The sequence below is a fragment of the Pelodiscus sinensis genome, unplaced genomic scaffold (assembly GCF_049634645.1).
Source record: "Pelodiscus sinensis isolate JC-2024 unplaced genomic scaffold, ASM4963464v1 ctg131, whole genome shotgun sequence".
Classification (NCBI taxonomy): Eukaryota; Metazoa; Chordata; order Testudines; family Trionychidae; genus Pelodiscus; species Pelodiscus sinensis.
This window is the reverse complement of record NW_027465961.1, coordinates 49,678-65,211: the sequence shown is the minus strand read 5'-3', so window position 1 is coordinate 65,211 and position 15,534 is coordinate 49,678. Positions and strand designations below refer to the sequence as shown.

At 57.5% G+C, this 15,534-nt stretch overlaps 1 protein-coding gene and 1 long non-coding RNA gene across 2 annotated transcripts in view; one reads left to right on the top strand and one right to left on the bottom strand.

Annotated features, from left to right (window-relative positions):
• The window catches only part of PRRT3 (proline rich transmembrane protein 3), a 131,442-nt gene that overhangs the window by 109,861 nt on the left and 6,047 nt on the right, over nt 1-15,534 (top strand).
• LOC142825364 (uncharacterized) overlaps nt 1-15,534 on the bottom strand; it is a 20,934-nt gene extending 5,400 nt beyond the window's left edge. The window contains exons 1-2 of the long non-coding RNA XR_012899760.1: nt 15,339-15,534; nt 9,802-9,860 (exon numbers count right to left, since the gene is read on the bottom strand). This is a non-coding gene — a long non-coding RNA (uncharacterized LOC142825364). The remainder of the gene's footprint in view (nt 1-9,801; nt 9,861-15,338) is intronic.

Here is a 15,534-nt window from a genome sequence, read left to right as displayed (position 1 = left end):
GTGCACACTGCTGCAGCAAGAGGTGCCGCCTCGCTATTGGGTACTGGTGCCTTTCATCGTATGCAACCATCATATGCAATCGTATTCAGCGGTGTATGGTCCACTGTTCAAATGAAAGAACCCCCCAAGAAGGTAGCACAGGACCTCAGTTGCCAACTTGATGGCCAGGGCTTCCTTTTCAATGCGGGGAAAGAGCTTCCAGCTGATCTAGAGGATAGAGTGTTCCTGTAGGAGAGCACAGCCCCTAGCTCGACCTCCAAAGATCTGCCTGAGCTGGGAACAGGCGTTCGAAATCTGGGCAGAACAGGACGGCTCCCTGCACACGCTGTTCTTGAGGGTCTGGAATCCCTTCCCGCACTCCGCTGGCCATTGTGCATGCTGCGGGCTGTCGGCGGTTCAGAGGCCATGGACAAAGCGGTGGTCGTTTCCATCTAGACCCAGCAGTTGCCACACTTTCCACTTTGTGGCAGACATGGATTAACTCTGGACAGCTGGGGCCTTTCCTATGAGGGGCACACCAGGCCAGTCCCAAGCAGTACCCCAGGTACGTAGTCTCACACTTCTTCAGGCTGGCTGTGAGACCTACATCCCAGAGGGTCCGAAGGGCGGCCACCACTTGGAGTAGGTGTTCTTCCCGGTGCTGGCGACAAATGGCGAATCATTGAGGTAGGGCAGGGGCATAGTCCGTATGGTGACTCAGGAGGCGATCCATCATGCGCTGGACGGTGGCGGGGCCCTATAGAGGCCAAAGGGCATCTGGACAAAATGAATAACCCAGATGGAGTAGTGAACATCATCTTTTCCCAAGAATCCGGATCCAAGGGGATTTGCCAATAACTCTCTGTCAGATCAAGGGTTGTAATTTAGTCTGCGGTCCCTCAGCGATCCAGGAGTCCCTGGGTCCAGGGCATTGGATAGGTGTCAACTTTGGAGATGGTGTTTACTTTCCTGAAGTCTGTGCAGTATTGGATGCTCCCGTTGGACTTCAGAACAAGTACCACTTTTTGAGCACCCAGTGACTCCAAGCTCCAGTGTCACTTGGACCTCCTTTTCCACTACTTCCCTCATGCATCGCGGGAGGGGGCGATTCATTCCCAGGGCTGCTTGGCCGGGATGGTTTGGATTGTAAGCATAGTCCGGCCAGGAAGCACTCGGAAGGTCATCTGGAAGGCCTCCAGCAGAAACAAGCTCAACATCTGCTGGAGGCCAGGTGCCCAGCCAGACCCGCTCCTGCAGCGCTGCTCCCCCGGATCCTGCCTCGCCTCCCGCGCCGCTGCAGGGGTGGGTCTGGTAGGCACCTGGCTTTCCGTGCTGAGGTAATGGGCCACCCGGGCTCTGCAGTGCTCGCTGGCATGGGGTCTGGCCCCCGCTGCCATGACTCTGCTGCTGGATTTCCATGGTGATGCCTATGGCTGGGCTGCTGCTCTGGGGGCTCAGAGCGCCTGCACAGACGAGAACAAACCGGGAACCCTGGGCAGCCTTGCCAGGCTTGGGAAGGGAAGCAGAGGTCACAGCCCGGCCCTGGCTCCACACAGCCTAGAAATGAAGAGTCCAAGCCCGGGAGCGCCCTTCATCGCTCTGAGCCTTGGCCTGGGGCGACCCAGAGCCCCAGGACAGGACAGGGCAGCCCTGCCCCCGCTGCCTGGGGCTGACGGGCTGGGAAGCCCTGGCTGGACCCCAGAGCACCGCATGGGCTGCACCTTGTGAGAGCAGGAGGACTCTGGCCCCCAGCCCCGGGCCCCACGGTGAGCTGCTGCAGACATGGGCTGAGCTCTGTCCAAGGGTGGGGCCCAGGGCCTAGCGGCTGATCACTAAGCAGCGTGTGGACATCATGTCCGACCCCAGAGGGCTCAGCTCAGCTGGTTCCAGGGCTCCCGGCAGCCTGGCGCAGTGCACATGGTGTCTCTGGGCATCGGTCTGCACGTCCCCCAGACAGTGCTCGGCCGGCTCTAGCCAGGGCCAATTCCACCTCCTTCTGCGGCCCACATGGCTCTTCCTAGCACCCATGGAGCGAGGCACACTGCCCACCTTTCCCAGGCAAGCGAGGAGACGTAGGAAGGCTGTGCCCAGTCCACGCTCCGGCATGGGACTGGTCCCTTCAGGACATGCTGCAGGCAGGCTCAGTGAGCTTGATGCATGTGGTGCTGGGTGCATGCAGTGCTCGGTGTGCATGGTCCTTGGTGCGCGTGGTCCTTAGTGTGTATGGTCCATGGTGCGCATGATCCACGGTGCGCGTGGTCCTTAGTGTGCATGGTCCACGGTGTACACGGTGCTCAGTGTGTGCGGTGTTTGGTGCGCATGGTCCGTGGTGTGCATGGTCCTCAGTGTGCACGGTCCTTGGTGCGTGTGGTCCTCGGTGCACATGGTCCGTGGTGCGCGCAGTCCTCAGTGTGTGCGGTCCTTAGTTTGTGTGGTCATCGGTGCGCACAGTGCTTGGTATGCGCGATGCACATGGTCCTTGGTGTGTGTGGTCCTCGGTGTGCAAGGTGCTCGGTGCGTGCGGTGCTTGGTGTGCATAGTCCTCGGTGTGTCTGGTCCTTGGTGCGTGTGGTCCTCGGTGCGTGCAGTGCTCGGTGTGCAAGGTCCTCGGTGCGCGCAGTGCTCAGTGCACATGGTCCTCAGGGCATGTAGTCCTCGGTGCGCGCGGTGCTTGGTGCATGCACAGTGCACGTGGTGCTCGATGTGCATGGTCCTCGGTGCGCGCGGTGCTTGGTGCATGCACACTGCACGTGGTGCTCGATGTGCATGGCCCTCGGTGCGCGCGGCGCTTGGTGCATGCACAGTGCACGTGGTGCTCGATGTGCATGGCCCTCGGTGCGCGTGGCGCTTGGTGCATGCACAGTGCACGTGGTGCTTGATGTGCATGGCCCTCGGTGCGCGCGGCGCTTGGTGCATGCACACTGCACGTGGTGCTCGATGTGCATGGCCCTCGGTGCGTGCGGCGCTTGGTGCATGCACACTGCACGTGGTGCTCGATGTGCATGGCCCTCGGTGCGCGCGGCGCTTGGTGCATGCACACTGCACGTGGTGCTCGATGTGCATGGCCCTCGGTGCGCGCGGCGCTTGGTGCATGCACACTGCACGTGGTGCTCGATGTGCATGGCCCTCGGTGCGCGCGGCGCTTGGTGCATGCACACTGCACGTGGTGCTCGATGTGCATGGCCCTCGGTGCGCGCGGCGCTTGGTGCATGCACACTGCACGTGGTGCTCGATGTGCATGGCCCTCGGTGCGCGCGGCGCTTGGTGCATGCACACTGCACGTGGTGCTCGATGTGCATGGCCCTCGGTGCGCGCGGCGCTTGGTGCATGCACAGTGCACGTGGTGCTCGATGTGCATGGCCCTCGGTGCGCGCGGCGCTTGGTGCATGCACACTGCACGTGGTGCTCGATGTGCATGGCCCTCGGTGCGCGCGGCACTTGGTGCATGCACACTGCACGTGGTGCTCGATGTGCATGGCCCTCGGTGCGCGCGGCGCTTGGTGCATGCACACTGCACGTGGTGCTCGATGTGCATGGTCCTCGGTGCGCGCGGCGCTTGGAGCATGCACAGTGCACGTGGTGCTCGATGTGCATGGTCCTCGGTGCGCGCGGCGCTTGGTGCATGCACAGTGCACGTGGTGCTCGATGTGCATGGCCCTCGGTGCGCGCGGTGCTTGGTGCATGCACAGTGCACGTGGTGCTCGATGTGCATGGTCCTCGGTGCACGCGGTGCTCAGTGTGGCCAGCTCCCGTGTGCACTGGGATTTCGGGCTTGTCTGGCCCCTCCAGAGATGGGCCCAGCTGCACTGGAGACGCTGAGAGCAGCCCTGTGCGGGGAGTTCTGTGATCAAGGCCCCAACCCCACGAGCTTTTGCATTTGCTCCCCACACGTGCTCTGCCTGCGCCCCTGCCACCCCCTGCACGGAGCAGGCAGGGAGACCAGACAGAGGCTGGGGGAGGTGAAATCCTGCATTGGAGCAGCCTGGGGGCGGGGGAGACAAGCTGCTGAGCTGCTCGTCCCATCTGTGAAATCCCCTTTGGGCAGGTCCCCTGCTGCATGAGGCTGCCCAATGCCCAGGGCAGAGCTGCTCCCTCAGCCTGGTCCCCGCCCTCAGTGGGAGGCCAGGGAAGCTCTTGGCATCTGCGTCTCCAGGCAGCGTTTCCATGGCGTTTGCGCACTGCAGTGGCAGAGGCCCCATGGGTCGCCCTGGCTGCAGCAGGTCACAGGCGGCTTCGCATAGGCACCTAATGCATGTTTCGGGGGCCTCAGGGCATCGCCCAGTAACTCCCTCCCATCGTCTGTCAGCGTCGCGTTGAGACTAAGGGTGTTAAGAACTAGTCAGCTGTCCGACAAGCAAATGCTGATCGGATAGTCAAGTCAGCTAGTCGATTCCCTCCCCCTAGCTGCCTCTATCTGATATACCAGCAAGGGGAGGGAGAGCGGGTGCTTCAAAGCGGCAGCGCTGCACAGGGCCTGGGATCAGCTGGGGACTACCTAGCTGACCCCGGACTCCCTGTGGCATTTCCACAGAAACTGGAGTCAGCTGGGGAGTCCTCAACTGATCCCAGGCTCCATGCGGCTGCCACTTTGAAATGCCGAGCGGAGCCTGGGATCAGCTGGGGAGTCCCTGTGCTCCGCGAGGCATTTGCCTGGAGTCAGCAGGACTTCCCATCAGCCTGCGCTGCATGCAGAGTTCCAATTTTGAAATGCACAAGAGCACAAGCGGGGGCTCTTGTACATTTCAAAGGAGCAATGCGGAAATTTCATCGACCGCTCCATTATTAAATTCCTCGTTTGTTAATATCCTTAATTGAGACAACTTGGCACTCGCACTGGGTCCCTTGGCCAGCACCTGTCTCTGGTTTTCCTGAGTGTCTCGGCAACTCAGCCAGGCTGAGCCAGCGTCTTGGGATGGAGGCATCTGGCACCATGTCCCCCGCCAGCAGCAAACCCGCAGGCGGAGGTGGCGGCTGCTGGGGCTGGATGGCTGAGAGCCACCGCCTCACACTTCCAGCTGGGGCAGAGCACCTGGGCTATAACTGCTCGAACACAGCACCAGGAACAGACTCCAGGGCACCTGCTGCCCAGACACACACACCCCCCTCCATGTGCAAGCTCCAGGCAGGTGCTGTGTCTGTCGGCCTGGGCTGGGCCCCACAGGATCTCGACAAACTTTCTCCTCCCCGCCACGCTGGGCAGAGCTCTGGATAGGCTGTGGCAGTGCGCACAGGCACGGCTCAACGCTGTCTGGACCGGCGTGGACTGCTGGGCTGGAGTGTGGCTGGATGGGCCCTTAGGCTCGGCTGGAACCCAACTTTTCACACCATTCCCCATGGAGGCCCAGAGGTGGGCTCTGGTCCAAGCCCAAACATTGACCAGGAATTGTATAGCCCTGTGGGGTCCTGTGGGCCTTTCATCGCAGGTACACGTAAGAACAGGGGCCCCAGCGTGCAGAACACAGGCTCCTTCAGACAGCCTCGTTCTCCAGGCCATTGGCTCTCACGGGTGCTGCTCAACGGGGGCGCCAGTACAAGGGTTAAATGCTGTTCCCAACGACCCCCTGCTCAGCATGTCACACCCAGCTGCCCCCAGCCTCTTTCTCAGGGCTTGTACAGCACCTTCCCCAAGGGACCTGGTACCTGTGCATTTAAATCTCATTTGGGACCCGTTCTCGGGGCCACGGTTTGGATCATTCAGGCTTGGCAGCACTGGGTGTGCAGGGAGCTGGCCACAGCCCCACACCGCTGGGAAGCTGCAGGGGCCTATGGGGGGGGGGGGGTTGTGGTGCCTGGAGTCTTGCACACAGTGGCCTGGCGTTGACCTGCATGGCGTGGGGCAAAGGCATGTGCACAGCAGGCTGGCATGATCGCACATTGGGGGGAAAGCATGCGCACAGCGGGCTGGCGTGGTCTTGTGAGGGAAAGCATGCGAACAGCGGGCTGGCGTGGTCTCGTGAGGGAAAGCATGCGCACAGCGGGCTGGCGTGGTCTTGTGAGGGAAAGCACGCGAACAGCGGGCTGGCGTGGTCTCGTGAGGGAAAGCATGCGAACAGCGGGCTGGCGTGGTCTCGTGAGGGAAAGCATGCGCACAGCGGGCTGGCGTGGTCTTGTGAGGGAAAGCACGCGAACAGCGGGCTGGCGTGGTCTCGTGAGGGAAAGCATGCGCACAGCGGGATGGCGTGGTCTCGTGAGGGAAAGCATGCGCACAGTGGGCTGGCGTGGTCTTGTGAGGGAAAGCATGCGCACAGCAGGCTGGCGTGGTCTCATGAGGGAAAGCATGCGCACAGCGGGCTGGTGTGGTCTCGTGAGCGTGGTCTCGTGAGGGAAAGCATGCGCACAGCGGGCTGGCGTGGTCTCATGAGGGAAAGCATGCGCACAGCGGGCTGGCGTGGTCTCATGAGGGAAAGCATGCGCACAGCGGGCTGGCGTGGTCTCATGAGGGAAAGCATGCGCACAGCGGGCTGGCGTGGTCTCATGAGGGAAAGCATGCGCACAGCGGGCTGGCGTGGTCTCATGAGGGAAAGCATGCGCACAGCGGGCTGGCGTGGTCTCATGAGGGAAAGCATGCGCACAGCGGGCTGGCGTGGTCTCATGAGGGAAAGCATGCGCACAGCGGGCTGGCGTGGTCTCATGAGGGAAAGCATGCGCACAGCGGGCTGGCGTGGTCTCGTGAGGGAAAGCATGCGCACAGCGGGCTGGCGTGGTCTCGTGAGGGAAAGCATGCGCACAGCGGGCTGGCGTGGTCTCATGAGGGAAAGCATGCGCACAGCGGGCTGGCATGATTGCACATTGGGGGGAAAGCATGCGCACAGCAGGCTGGCATGATCGCACATTGGGGGAAAGCATGCGCACAGCGGGCTGGCGTGGTCTCATGAGGGAAAGCATGCGAACAGCGGGCTGGCGTGGTCTTGTGAGGGAAAGTATGCGCACAGTGGGCTGGCGTGGTCTCGTGAGGGAAAGCATGCGCACAGCGGGCTGGCGTGGTCTCGTGAGGGAAAGCATGCGCACAGTGGGCTGGCGTGGTCTTGTGAGGGAAAGCATGCGCACAGCAGGCTGGCGTGGTCTCATGAGGGAAAGCATGCGCACAGCGGGCTGGCATGATTGCACATTGGGGGGAAAGCATGCGCACAGCAGGCTGGCGTGGTCTTGTGAGGGAAAGCATGCGAACAGCGGGCTGGTGTGGTCTCGTGAGGGAAAGCATGCGCACAGCGGGCTGGCGTGGTCTTGTGAGGGAAAGCATGCGCACAGCGGGCTGGCGTGGTCTCGTGAGGGAAAGCATGCGCACAGCGGGCTGGCGTGGTCTCGTGAGGGAAAGCATGCGCACAGCGGGCTGGCGTGGTCTCGTGAGGGAAAGCATGCGCACAGCGGGCTGGCGTGGTCTCGTGAGGGAAAGCATGCGCACAGCGGGCTGGCGTGGTCTCGTGAGGGAAAGCATGCGTACAGCGGGCTGGCGTGGTCTCGTGAGGGAAAGCATGCGCACAGCGGGCTGGCGTGGTCTCGTGAGGGAAAGCATGCGTACAGCGGGCTGGCGTGGTCTCGTGAGGGAAAGCATACGCACAGCGGGCTGGCGTGGTCTCGTGAGGGAAAGCATGCGTACAGCGGGCTGGCGTGGTCTCGTGAGGGAAAGCATGCGCACAGCGGGCTGGCGTGGTCTCGTGAGGGAAAGCATGCGCACAGCGGGCTGGCGTGGTCTCGTGAGGGAAAGCATGCGCACAGCGGGCTGGCGTGGTCTCGTGAGGGAAAGCATGCGCACAGCGGGCTGGCGTGGTCTCGTGAGGGAAAGCATGCGCACAGCGGGCTGGCGTGGTCTCGTGAGGGAAAGCATGCGCACAGCGGGCTGGCGTGGTCTCGTGAGGGAAAGCATGCGCACAGCGGGCTGGCGTGGTCTCGTGAGGGAAAGCATGCGCACAGCGGGCTGGCGTGGTCTCGTGAGGGAAAGCATGCGCACAGCGGGCTGGCGTGGCCTCGTGAGGGAAAGCATGCGCACAGCGGGCTGGCGTGGCCTCGTGAGGGAAAGCATGCGCACAGCGGGCTGGCGTGGCCTCGTGAGGGAAAGCATGCGCACAGCGGGCTGGCGTGGCCTCGTGAGGGAAAGCGTGCGAACAGCGGGCTGGCGTGGCCTCGTGAGGGAAAGCGTGCGCACAGCGGGCTGGCGTGGCCTCGTGAGGGAAAGCGTGCGCACAGCGGGCTGGCGTGGCCTCGTGAGGGAAAGCGTGAGCACAGTGAGCTGGCGTGGTCTCATGTGGGAAAGCATGCGAACAGCGGGCTGGCGTGGCCTCGTGAGGGAAAGCATGCATACAGTGGGCTGGCGTCTCGTGGGGGGGAAGCGTGAGCACAGTGAGCTGGCGTGGTCTCATGTGGGGGAAGGTATACGCACAGTGGGCTTGTGTATGCATCCTGGCACAGTTGGGATGCTTGTGGGACAGCAGGACTGAGTGAGTTCAACTTGGCTCACTGTGCAGGCAGAGCTGAAGAATGAAATCACCCTTTTAATTAATTCTGTCCACAGTGTGACATTGTGTAACTCCCTGGATTGTAACCACTTTGGGTACGTCTAAACTACATGGCTCCGTCGATGGAGCCATGTAGATTTGTTTATTCGGCAAAGGGAAATGAAACCGCAATTTAAATAATCGCGGCTTCATTTAAATGGCTGCCGCGCTGAGCCGACAAACAGCTGATGAGCTGTTTGTCGGCTCAGCGCACTAGTCTGGACGTTCCTGTGCCGACACGAAAGCCCTTTATCGACCTCCCCGGTAAACCTCATCCTACGAGGCATAACGGGGAGGTCGATAAAGGGCTTTCAGGTCGGCGCAGGAGCATCCAGACTAGCGCGCTGAGCCGACAAACAGCTGATCAACTGTTTGTTGGCTTAACGTGGCAGCCATTTAAATTTAAATGAAGCCGCGATTATTTAAACCGCGGCTTCATTTCCCTTTGCCGATCAGCCTAATCTACATGGCTTCATTAATGGAGCCATGTAGTTTAGACACACCATTTGGGATGAATTTGTTAGTGGCCCCTTACAACTTGCTGGTAAGGATCTGTTGTTGCATCTCTGTACATTGTAACTGCCCCCCCATTTACGCTGTTCATGCGTTGCCACGAGCGGTAACTCCAGAGCGTAACTACCCCCTTTACGCTGTTCATGCGCTGCCAGGAGAAGTAACTCCAGAGCATACCTACTGCCTTGGCTCTGTTTGAAGTTAGGGGTGTGTCTGTAGTCTCGTTTGGTCTAGGGATTTGAAATATCGGTTAATTGACTAGTCGAGTAACCTCGCAAAGTTTTATCGGTTAGTTAACTAGTCTATAGTCCCCGAGGGTGGGGCCGGCAGCCAGTGTATCAGAGGCAGCAGCGTGGGGTGCCAGGCTGGAGGCGGTCCACAGCAACCCCTGTCTACGGGGGTCTGAGCTCCCGGACCCAGCGCGAGCCAGAACTGAGCCAGGCTGCCTGCCTGTCTGGCTCCTACTACACTTTCAATGCAGAGCCACAGCAGGGTTCGGTCCTGGACCCGACGCGAGCCAGGACTGAGTTGGGCTGCTGGCCAGCCTGCTAACACATTTACTGGTGGGGAGGGAGGAAGAGGGGCATGCATGTAGACTACAGCATTAATCTATGAGCTTCTGCTTGTCAGTGAATTGGTTAACCGACTCCGCTAGCACATCCCTAGTGTGGGTGTGGGTGCGGGAGGGGTGCCAAAGGGTCCGTCCTGGAAGCCAGCACCACCTTGATGGCTGCAGAGCAGTCTGGGCAAGCCCTGCAGGGGAACCCGCCTCAGAAAGAGACCCAACCCCATGAGGAAAAGAAGATTCAAGCCTCACCTGCCGTTGATGGATGGCGCCTGGCCACACACAGCCCTGGGACAGAGACAGGACAGAGTCTAGGGGTAGGTGAAAACCACAGAGTCAGCTACGAGTATCCTCCAGAAGCATCCCCACCACCCGGCTCCCTCGGGACTAGCGGGAGCACCTGTGGCTGGTGAGCATGTCCCATCTGTAGGACTCAGTGTGTGTGTGAGGATGTGTGTGTGAGAGAGAGCATGTGAGCGTGTGGATATGCATGTGTGTGTGTGTGTGTGTGAGTGACTGTGTGTGTGTGTGTGTGAGTGTGCCTGAGCATGTGTGACAGAGAGCATGAGTGTGTAGATTGTGGATGTGCGTGTGTCTGTGTGACTGGATGTGCATGAGTGTGTGACTGTGTGAGAGACAGAATGAGAGTGTAGATGTGTGTGGACGTGGATGTCTGTGTGTGTGTCCGAGTGTGTGTGTCCGAGTGTGTGTGAGAGTGTGTGTATGTGTGTGTGAGTGAGAGAGAGAGAGAGAGAGAGAGCGTGTGTGTGGTGGGTAATGTTAGTAGCTAGGGGCAGCCCAAGGCGTCCACAGGTCCAGTCTTGTTGATGAGCCCACTTGACAAGTCCCATTGTCCAGGGATCCGGCTCCATCCCTCTCCAGCCTTGCAAGTGCCTTGTTGTCCGCCCTGTCCAATCACACCCCATCCACTCCCCAGGGCCAGCAATCCGTTCAGAAAAAGGGGGATCTAGCCTGGGGACAGACTTTCTCTGGGCCATACTCTTTCTTAGGACTGCTCTACCAAGACTTAATACAAAGTTAAAAACTTAATACAGAGCTTCTATGAAGATGATTGATACAGAGATATATCTACAGTGCGAAGGGCAAGACAGCAGGGTGCAGGGTAGGAGCAGAACCGGGGGAGAGGGGAGCTGATAGGCCAGCAGGGTGCAGGGTAGGAGCAGAACCGGGGGAGAGGGGAGCTGATAGGCCAGCAGGGTGCAGGGTAGGAGCAGAGGCAGGGGAGCTGATAGGCCTGCAGGGTAGGAGCAGAGGCAGGGGAGAGGGGAACTGATAGGCCAGCAGGGTGCAGGGTAGGAGCAGAGGCAGGGGAGAGGGGAGCTGAGAGGCCAGCAGGGTGCAGGGTAGGAGCAGAGGCGGGGGAGAGGGGAGCTGATAGGCCAGCAGGGTGCAAGGTAGGAGCAGAGGCGGGGGAGAGGGGAGCTGAGAGGCCAGCAGGGTGCAGGGTAGGAGCAGAGGCAGGGGAGAGGGGAACTGATAGGCCAGCAGGGTGCAAGGTAGGAGCAGAGGCGGGGGAGAGGGGAGCTGAGAGGCCAGCAGGGTGCTGGGTAGGAGCAGAGGTGGGGGAGAGGGGAGCTGATAGGCCAGCAGGGTGCAGGGTAGGAGCAGAGGCAGGGGAGCTGATAGGCCTGCAGGGTAGGAGCAGAGGCAGGGGAGAGGGGAGCTGATAGGCCAGCAGGGTGCAGGGTAGGAGCAGAGGCAGGGGAGAGGGGAGCTGATAGGCCAGCAGGGTGCAGGGTAGGAGCAGAGGCGGGGGAGAGGGGAGCTGAGAGGCCAGCAGGGTGCAGGGTAGGAGCAGAGGCGGGGGAGAGGGGAGCTGAGAGGCCAGCAGGGTGCAGGGTAGGAGCAGAGGTGGGGGAGAGGGGAGCTGAGAGGCGGGAAGGGCTGGGGAAGGACAGGGTGTGTCGGAGGACGGGGGAGTCCCTGGGCCTAGCCCCCCACCTGCAGCCAGATGGGATTCCCAGGTGGCAGGTAGAAGAGAAGGTCTATTGGTTCCCAGGGACATAGTGTAGCTCGGACTTCTTGGTACAGGAACAGGAGCAGCCAGCACAGCCCATGTGGGAGATCAGGGGGCCCAGAGCCCCAGCTCTCCTGCCCCAGCCCCACAGGCTGGCTAGACTCCCTCTCCCTGAGCCAGCCAAAAAAATCATCCAGCAACTGGTCCCAGCCCTCTTGGCAACCTCCCCGGCTTGTCCTGCTTCCCGGGCCCAAAGTGTGATGAGAGACTGAACATACATTCAAGTGTGACTACAGGGCTTTGGGAGTACGGGTGAAGGAGTTTGGAGCGCAGGTGGTATTCTCTTCTATCCTTCCTGTCAAAGGTAGGGGCCCGGGCAGAGAGAGGTGCATTCTGGAGGTGAATGCCTGGCTGAGACAATGGTGTCACCAGGAGGGATTCGGCTTCCTTGATCACGGGGTGCTCTTCCAGGAAGGACTGCTTGGCGGAGATGGAGTTCACCTTTCCAGGAGCGGGAAGGCCTTGTTTGGACACAGACTGGCTAACCTTGTGAGGAGGGCTTTAAACTAGGTTTGTCGGGGGCAGGTGAGCAAAGCCCACAGGTAAGTGCTGAATGTGCGGTACTGGGAGATGGGTTGGAAATGGGGGGGACTACGGCCTATAATGGCAAGGAGAAAGGAGGGTCAGGGCACAACAGGGAGGCAAGATCAAATCAGTATCTTAGATGCCTATATACAAATGCGAGAAGTATGGGTAATAAGCAGGAAGAACTGGAATTGCTAACCAATAAATACAACTATGATATCATTGGTATTACAGAAACCTGGTGGGATGGGACGCACGATTGGAATGTTGGTATGGAAGGGTACGGCTTGCTCAGGAAGGACAGACAGGGAAAAAAGGGAGGAGGGGTTGCCTTGTATATTAAAAATGTACACACTTGGACTGAAGTGGAGATGAATGTAGGAGATAGCTGTGTAGAGAGTCTCTGGGTTAAGCTAAAAGGGGTAAAAAACGAGGGTGATATCATGCTAGAAGTCTACTACAGGCCACCTAGCCAGGTGGAAGAGGTGGATGAGGCCTTTTTTAAACAATTAACAAAACTATCCAAAGCCCAAGATTTGGTGGTGATGGGGGACTTCAACTATCCAGACATATGTTGGGAAACTAACACAGCGAGGCACAGGCTATCCAATAAGTTTCTGGACTGCATTGGAGACAACTTTCTGTTTCAGAAGGTTGAAAAAGCTACCAGAGGAGAAGCTGTTCTGGATTTGGTTTTAACAAATAGGGAGGAACTAGTTGAGAACTTGAAAGTGGAAGACAGTATAGGGGACAGTGATCACGAAATAATAGAGTTCATGATCTTAAGGAAAGGTAGAAGGGAGACCAGCACAATTGAGGTAATGGATTTCAGGAAGGCAGATTTTGATAAGCTCAGAGAACTTGTAGGTAAGGTCCCATGGGAAGCAAGACTGAAGGGAAAAACAACTGAGGAGAGTTGGAAGTATTTCAAAGGGACGTTGTTAAGGGCCCAAAAGCAAACAATTCCGCTGTGTAGGAAAGATAGAAAATATGGCAAAAGACCAGCTTGGCTTAACAAGGAGATCTTGCATGATCTCAAAATAAAAAAGGAGTCATATAAAAAATGGAAACTAGGACAACTAACAAAGGATGAATATAGGCAAGCAACACGGGAATGCAGGGGCAAGATTAGAAAGGCAAAGGCACAAAATGAGATCAAATTAGCTACAGGCATAAAGGGAAACAAGACGACCTTTTATAAATACATTAAAAGCAAGAGGAAGACCAAGGACAGGGTAGGCCCACTGCTTAGTGAGGAGGGAGAAGCAGTAACAGGAAACTTGGAAATGGCGGAGATGCTCAATGACTTCTTTGTTTCGGTCTTCACCGAGAAGTCTGGAGGTGTGCCTAACGTAGTGAATACAAGCAGAGAGAGGGTAAGTTTAGAAGATAGGATACACAAAGAACAAGTTAAAAATCACTTAGGAAAGTTAGATGTCAGCAAGTCACCAGGTCCTGATGAAATGCATCCCAGGATACTCAAGGAGCTGATAGAGGAGGTATCTGAGCCTTTAGCTATGATCTTTGAAAAATCATGGCAGACAGGGGAGATTCCAGAAGACTGGAAAAGGGCAAATATTGTGCCCATCTATAAAAAGGGGAATAAGAACAACCCAGGAAACTATAGACCGGTCAGTTTAACGTCTGTCCCAGGGAAGATAATGGAGCAGGTAATTAAGGAAATCATATGCAAACACTTGGAAGGTAATAAAGTGATAGGGAATAGCCAGCATGGGTTTGTGAAGAACAAGTCATGCCAAACTAATCTGATAGCTTTCTTTGATAAGATAACAAGCCTTGTGGATAAGGGAGAAGCGGTGGATGTCATATACCTAGACTTTAGTAAGGCATTTGATACGGTCTCGCATGATATTCTTATTGATAAACTAGGCAAATATAACTTAGATAGGGCCACGATAAGGTGGGTGCATAATTGGCTGGATAACCGTAGTCAGAGAGTGGTTGTTAACGGTTCTAAATCCTGCTGGAAAGGGATAACAAGTGGAGTTCCTCAAGGGTCTGTTTTGGGACCCATACTGTTCAATATCTTCATCAATGATGTAGATATTGGGATAGAGAGTACGCTTATTAAGTTTGCAGATGATACCAAACTGGGTGGGGTTGCGACTTCTTTGGAGGATAGGGACATAATTCAGAATGACCTTAGCAAGTTAGAGAAATGGTCGGAGGTAAACAGGATGAGGTTTAATAAAGAGAAATGCAAAGTGCTCCACTTAGGAAGGAACAATCAGTTCCATACATACAAGATGGGAAGCGACTGTCTAGGAAGGAGCATGGCGGAAAGGGATCTAGGGGTCATAGTGGACCACAAGTTGAATATGAGTCAACAGTGTGATGCTGTTGCAAAAAAAGCAAATATGATTCTAGGTTGTATCAACAGGTGTGTTGTAAGCAAAACTCGTGAAGTCATTCTGCCGCTCTACTCTGCACTAGTTAGGCCTCAGCTGGAGTACTGTGTCCAGTTCTGGGCGCCACATTTCAAGAAAGATGTGGAGAAATTGGAAAGGGTACAGAGAAGAGCGACAAGAATGATTAAAGGTCTAGAGAACATGACCTATGAAGCCAGGCTTCATGAACTGGGCTTGTTTAGTTTGGAAAAAAGAAGATGAAGGGGGGACATGATAGCGGTTTTCAAATATCTAAAAGGGTGTCACAAGGAGGAAGGCGAAAATTTGTTCCTCTTGGTTTCTGAGGACAGGACAAGGAGTAATGGGCTTAAAGTGCAGCAGGGGAGGTTTAGATTGGACATTAGGAAAAAATTCCTAACTGTCAGGGTGGTCAAATATTGGAATAAATTGCCAAGGGAGGCGGTGGAATCTCCCTCTCTGGAGATATTTAAGAACAGGTTAGATAGACATCTGTCAGGGATGGTGTAGACGGAGCTTGATCCTGCCTTGAGGGCGGGGGGCTGGACTCGATGACCTCTCGAGGTCCCTTCCAGTCCTATTATTCTATGATTCTATGATACTTGCACAGTGAGTTGTGCCCGGCCTCCCCCTCCTCATGCAGACAGTGCTGCAGTGCCCGGGGAAACTGAGGCACAGAGACCCGCACAGGACAGTAGACTCACACAACCCAACAAGGCGAGCAGTGATTACAAAAGGCGAGTGAATACAATTCCCACCCCCCACGCCGCACTCGGGCCCATCCCTGCCGGGGGCTTCTCCTGCCAGTGAGGGGTCCCGCAGCAGTGGCAGCCTCTCACCTCGCTCTCCCTGCCTTTAGGGGCACAGAGAGCCACTGCTCCGGCCCCAGAGCCTGGGTCAGGTCCCGAGACCCCCTTCCCCGGTGCCTCTTTCCTAAGGGGCAGCCCGGAGCGGGCCAAGCCGAGCGGGATGGCCCCTTCCTGTAGCTGATGTGCGGCCGGAGGGCCAGGCCGGCCCTTGCTAGCTCCGCACCTC